General features: G+C 57.6%; 1 protein-coding gene across 15 annotated transcripts in view; it reads right to left on the reverse strand.

Moving 5' to 3' along the window:
- Positions 1-5,372, reverse strand: part of MAPT (microtubule associated protein tau) — a 119,868-nt gene extending 114,496 nt beyond the window's left edge. For 2 of the 15 annotated variants that reach the window (XM_043465817.1, XM_043465792.1), the window contains exon 1: positions 5,158-5,371. The gene's annotated coding sequence lies outside the window, so the exon portion shown is untranslated. Of the gene's footprint in view, positions 1-5,157 lie in introns of all 15 variants that reach the window. The other 13 variants (XM_043465895.1, XM_043465903.1, XM_043465808.1 and 10 more) reach the window with 12 other exon arrangements.
- Between the last annotated feature and the right edge of the window lie 628 nt (positions 5,373-6,000).

The following is a 6,000-nucleotide window of genomic DNA, read 5'->3' on the forward strand; positions in this document are numbered from 1 at the left end:
TTACCAACTAGCTATGAGGGAAGCCCCATAAGATGCCATTAAGATGATGGTGCCAGGGTAACAGTGTTTCTGTAGCAGGGCTTCTCAACCCTGGCTCTAGAACTTTTGCGGCCAGGTCTCGGAGGCACTCTGGGCCTTGTTCAGCAGCATCCCTGGCCTCTATCCTCTAGATGCCAGTAGCACCCACCACCCAGTTGTGGAAATAAAAAAGTGCCGCTAGACATCCCAGTGGTCCCAGGGGTTGAGAACCACTGTTTTACAGGAAGGCCACTGACAGTCCCACATGAACGTCGGATTCCTCCTTTTGCTGCTGCCCACTGACGCCGGGGTGTTCTTTTCCCCTCACTTGCTGAAATGCCCCTCCCATGCCAGCTCCAAGTCTAGCGGAGGCGCCTCGGCTGGCAAGTTAGGAATGGTTGGTCGGGGGGATTTTCTGGGGCTGTGGCGGGGTTGGGGGTCCTCTAAGTGGGATGATGAAAAATGGGAGGAAGAAGGAGCAAAGGCAAAGGGGCTTTCCCCTCTCTGACCCTCTGACCCCCTACACGAGGTGGTGGGGCAGGGTCTTCCTTACCCCAGCGGGAGTGTGGTCTCTCCCCTGTGGTCTGGTCTCTCCCCTGTTGGCTCGTCTGGCAAATGAAGGTAAAGTGAGTGGTGGGGACCAGGCTGGGGAGCACAGGCAGCAGAAGGGGGAAGGCGGGAAGAGGGGGGGCGGGGAGGGTGTGGGGTGCACCGAGGGGCTCGGGCAGCGTTCTGGGTGTCATTTTGACACAGGGCAGCAGGGGACAAACTGGATTGGATTTCTCTCCCGAATTTCTTTTTTTAAAAAATATCCATTTATTTGGGTGCACCAGGTCTTAGTTGCCACGTGTGGAATTTTTTAGTTGTGACATGTGGGACCTAGATCCTGACCAGGAATCGAACCCCTGCATTGGGAACTCCATGTCTTAGCCACTGGACCACAGGGGAAGTCCCCCACAAAGTTCTTTTTTTAAATTTACTTATGTTTAGTTGAAGGATAATTGCTTTGCAGTATTGTATTGGCCCCCAAGACTTCTTGATGTCATGACCTCGAATAAGGCCCTCCTCCCATTCTGCTTTCTTTTCACCACCTTGTTCGACCTGCATTTCCCATTTTATTCATTTATTTGTTAAATGAGCATGGCCCAAAGACTTGCTGTGTGTCTAGCACTGTATTAAGCTCCTGAGGGTGTTTTTGTTTGTTTTTGAGCGATTCTTTTTCAAGGTGAGCCTAAGGAAGATACTAATTAACTAAATTGAAGGCACAATCTAATTGAATTAAAAACCAACATATGTTCATGTACATATCTGTGGAGCCACCCAAATCATATACATAAATGCTGAGGGAAGGTGGAATAAAACACAGTTTCTTAAACTTCCCACAAATGGGCTTCATGAACTGAGGTTAAAAAGGCAGAAGGAAAATTCAGCCTAAACAAAGGGCACCCCAATCCTGTAGCATCTCCAGGCTGCCACAGCTCTCAAAGAGCATGTGGGTCAAAGGGCATGTTCAAAAGAAGAGGCTCTTTTCCCAACTGGAATAAATCTGACCCTTCTTCAATCAAACTGACTGTACTTTTTTTTCTTGTGATTTGTGGGAATAATCCATTTCTTTTGTTCCTGTCAGGGGATCTGTGCCAGATACTAGAAACCACTCAAAAGCCACACCCTTCCGAGATGTGCAGAGGAGGTCAGACGGCCATGACTGCCATTCATTCCCCAAACCAGCAAAGCTGACAAGTGTCTCTCTCAAACTGTCCAAAGTTGAACCCCCAGAATCAAGCCAGGTTATTGCAGTACACATAACCTGTTATAGAAGCAAATGTTGGTCAAGAAATTGATTAGCTTCAAGAGTCACTCTGGAGTGGTCGCTGGGAGGAGGTGTGCTATTTATTCAGGGGAAGGTTTGGAGATGGAGGAATGGAAAGGCAATTCTTATCGGGCAAACATAAGCAGCATCATAAAACACAAAAGGATACTTTAATTACGGTAGGAAAGGAATTTCTTTTTGTTGTCGGACAGGTCAGTTGGAGGGACAAGGATCAGATAAAACCCGAAGCTGTCCTGCTGAGCCCGAAGTCGAGTGGCCCGGAGGGGCAGGCCGGCAGTCTCCGTCCCAGGTCCCCTAAACCATCCCAAGCCATACCAGCCAGAGACCTGCCCACGGTCCCGAGTGCCTGACGCCAAGCAGGTCTTCCGGACTTAAAACAGCCCCCACCTGCTGGAGATTCCGGGACAGGAGTCGATGGCCCTCGAATCGGTGCCGGGAAACCCTGATCAGTGGCTGGCTCAGCGCTTCAGCGTCGGAGCGTGGGCGCAAACGGGGCATCCCTGGAGATCCCAGGTAGGCAAGCGCGCCCAGAGTCAGGGATGGAGTTTCTGGATCAGCGTAGGAAGGACCATCTCCTGGCCCCCGGATTCCCCTATTCACAACTCCTCCTGGCCTTGCAGACCCCAGAGCCCCATCAAATCGCCAAAAACACCGCAAAATAGAGTAAAATCGCGGACGCTTGTACTGCACTTTGTTTCTAGTACTGGGCTAAAGGCACTCGCCTCTGCCAGCTCTTTCTCCCCCAACCACAGGAGATGACCTCTGCCCCAGGTCCATCCCGAGCAGCGGCGGCCGCGGGCTCCCCGTTTCCAGGGCCATTCCGAGACCCTCGCTCTGTCTGGTATCAGAATCTCTCGTCCCCCTCTATTGGCGGGGATGATGCTCGAATTGATCCTTGAACCTCTCCAAACCAGCTTCGATCTTGAAGCCACACGGGAAGGTTCGGCCTGGCGCGGGCAGGCTCTCGACCCCCAACCAAGTCATTCCCCACCTATTCAGGTAAATCTGCGCGGCTCGAGAAGACGATTTGGCCCCTAAAATGCTCATCCTTCTCAGAACTGCGCCCTCGCATCAGTTTCCAGAGACAGAATTAACCAGAAAGCCGGCCAGGATCCGGCAAATGGAAGGAAAGAGAGGCTCGGATGTGTTCGCCAGGGCCCGTACTCGCCTCTCTGTCCCCTCCCCCCTCCCCCTCTGCCCCCTCCCCCATCTTCACCTCCCGGTTTCAAGGCGGCGGCGAACTCGGACTCATAAGAGAAAATTCCGCACAGTTCTAAAATAAAATTCGACTGTAATAACAAAAACACGAGAGATGTCTGTCTGGGTGGCTGCAGCCACCGGAGTCCAATAAGAAGAGCCATGGGTTCAGGGTTTGTGGGGGAGGTCTCCCTCCATCACCCCCCAGGAGCCGGGGCCGGGGCCTGGCCCTATCTATCCCAGGTTCACAGTCTCTGTTCGGAAGGGGCGGGGCAACGCCCCGAGGTCCATTCCCGCTGCTCCCGTGGTCTCCTTGACAACCTCCCCCCTATCCCCCCGCCCCAGTCCTCTTAATAAAATGGGTGTGGCCCGCAGTACCGGAGGAAACCTCTTGCCCCCTCCTCACAATCTCCCTCCTGGCAAAGCAACAGGGCGTGAAGCGAAGAGGGGCCCCGCCTTTGAGATCCCACCGGGGGTCTCCGGTGCTCCTAGGTGTACAGCCTGGTGGGGCGTCGCCCCCGGACGCTCCAGGTATGGGGAGGGGCATCTTGCCTCTGCGGCCACCGGCAAGGCGCGCAAGGACCTCGGATCCCACCCTTTCGGCCTCTCGGAGGCTTTCTGGCGCGCGCCCCGGTTCTGGGAGGGGGCTGCGCGGGGTCACGCCCGGTCCATGCGTGCCCCCCGGGAGGACTAGAGTTCCTCGACCCCGGCGAGCTCCGAGATCTAACAAAGGGCTCGGAAATGAGGGGCAAAAAGCGGGGGTTGGGGGAGAGGCGGGAGCTCTGGTTAAACACCTTCATAGAATAAAAGCCAAAAATCAGGGCTGGCAACACAGACCATGTAAGCCCTACAAACAAAGCAGTCAGGCCCCCGAGGAAGATCTCGGGTGAACGCCCCCGGTACCCATGCAGCAAAGTGCCAAGATTTCAGCGCTAATTGCTCCCCCTCCCCTTAATGACAGTCCCCGCCCTGTCCTCCAAAGCTCAGCCATCCGGCTTGGCATGGCACTGTAAAGACGTGACACACCGCAAAAAGATGGCACCTCGCGATCGGAGGGGAAAAAAGCAGGGGTGGAAGTGGGAGGAGGCACAGCCTACCCTCCCCCTCCTCGCCCACCCGGGTCCACACCCACTGCCGCAGTGAGGGGCGAGCCCTGCGCGCCAGCCCCGCGCCTCCGGCAGGGAGCGCACACGCCGGACGCCCGGCGCAGAGCGCAGAGAAAGGGGCCCGCCCCGAAATGCACCTGCCGCCCCTGAGCGGGTCTGTGCGGGGCTGCGGCTGTGCGCACCCTCGAGCCGGGATCTGCAGCTGCGAAGTCCTTCCATATCCCAAGTTCAGGGCACCCCTGCCTTGTTGAGCCTCCACACTGGGAGCCGCGCACTACGTTCTCTCGGGCACTGCGCTGCTCGCGTCTCGGTGCCAGGCGCGCGCAGGGGGAAGGGCAACTAAAGTGACAGCGCCAAGACCCCTCCCCATCTCCCTGGTTTCACTCCCAGCCCCCAAATGTCCCCTGCGGGTTTCTGAAGGAGGAAAACGAGAAGAGGGTGGGCCACCGCCTTAAACCAAGGGCAGCGAAAGCCCGGCTGGAATCAGGGCCGGGGAGGGGTAGGGAGGGGCAGGCAGGGAGTCATCTTTTCTAGAAACCGATCAATACCTTGTCTGCAAACCGAGGCAGAGAAATTGGATTACAGGTTAGGTTTAGGGGGTCGTCATTGGACCCCTCTCCACCCACCCCCCACAGAGTCACACGCCCATTGCGGCAAAAGACGGTGTTCGAGCGTGCATAGCAGCCCCCTCCCCCAGATCACGGCCATCTGCGCCCCACCCTGTGGGCACAACCTCCGCCGTGTCCGCGTGAAGCGGGTCGTATAGACAACCCCCCCCCCCACACACACACACAGGACATACACACACACGCATGCATCCCTTGCATGGGTCCCTTTCCAAGTCACCCCAATCCCAGCGCCGGAGCGCAGAGGGCTCAAGGAGGGGCCGTCGCCGTTGCTCCCGACCAATGCCCACCTCATGAAACCCATCTCTGAGGCGAGGGGCGGCGGTATGCAGGTGCAGCCGGGAGGACGGAGAGGCAGATTTCGGAGCCTCGCACTTACCTGATAGTCGACAGAGGGCGAGGACAGTAGAGGGTGGCAGAGGAGAAAGTGGCTGTGGTGGCGGCGGCAGAAGGTGGGCGGCGGCGGCGGCGCGGCTGCTGGTGCCTGAGCTGGTGGGTGGCCGAGACTGCGAGCACGCGCACGAGGGGAGAGGGCGCGCTCCAGCGGCCTGCGGGCGGCGCAGGCGCGAGCAGCGGGAGCGCGGGCCTCCCCAGGGGAGGGGCGGGCCGTGAGGCCTCGGTGTGCGTATTCTCCTCCGGCCACCAGTGGGCGCGCGCGAGCGCCCCAAGGTTCGGCCCTTCCCCGCCTCCCTGCTCTCTCCTCTCGGCGCTTCCAGTCCCGGGTCTCCCCTCCTCCCACGACTTGGGCCGCGGCGCTGACCGCAACGCGCACGCGCGTTCCTTGGCGCACGCGCACTCTGGGTCTCCTGTCGCGGTTGGAGCCTTTGTCTTATCCGAGGGGGTCTCCTCCCTTGGGAGGGTGGCTTGGTTGCCCCCTGGGTCGAGAAGGGGGTGGGTGCTCCGCCCCCAGGTCCGCTGCCCCCTTTCCCCCCCTGACGTCTTGGAGTGATGTCCTATCTCGGGAAGGTTCTGGGCGGGTTTCCATATGGCCATCCCTCCAGTCCGTCCACTCCAGACCTCAAAACCTCCCTGGGCTTGCCCATCTTATTGCTGGCACCCTGACCCTCCCCTGAATTTTCCAAAATGATTCCCCTTGTTGCAGATCAGTTTCCTTGGATCTGCTTTCTTTTCACCTTTTCTTGTTACTGATCAAGGTGAATTCTTGGCAGATCTACTTCAATTTGCTAAGACAACTGAGTTAAGGCTAACTTACAACTGAGTT

The sequence above is a fragment of the Cervus canadensis genome, chromosome 1 (assembly GCF_019320065.1).
Source record: "Cervus canadensis isolate Bull #8, Minnesota chromosome 1, ASM1932006v1, whole genome shotgun sequence".
In the NCBI taxonomy this organism is placed as follows: domain Eukaryota; kingdom Metazoa; phylum Chordata; class Mammalia; order Artiodactyla; family Cervidae; genus Cervus; species Cervus canadensis.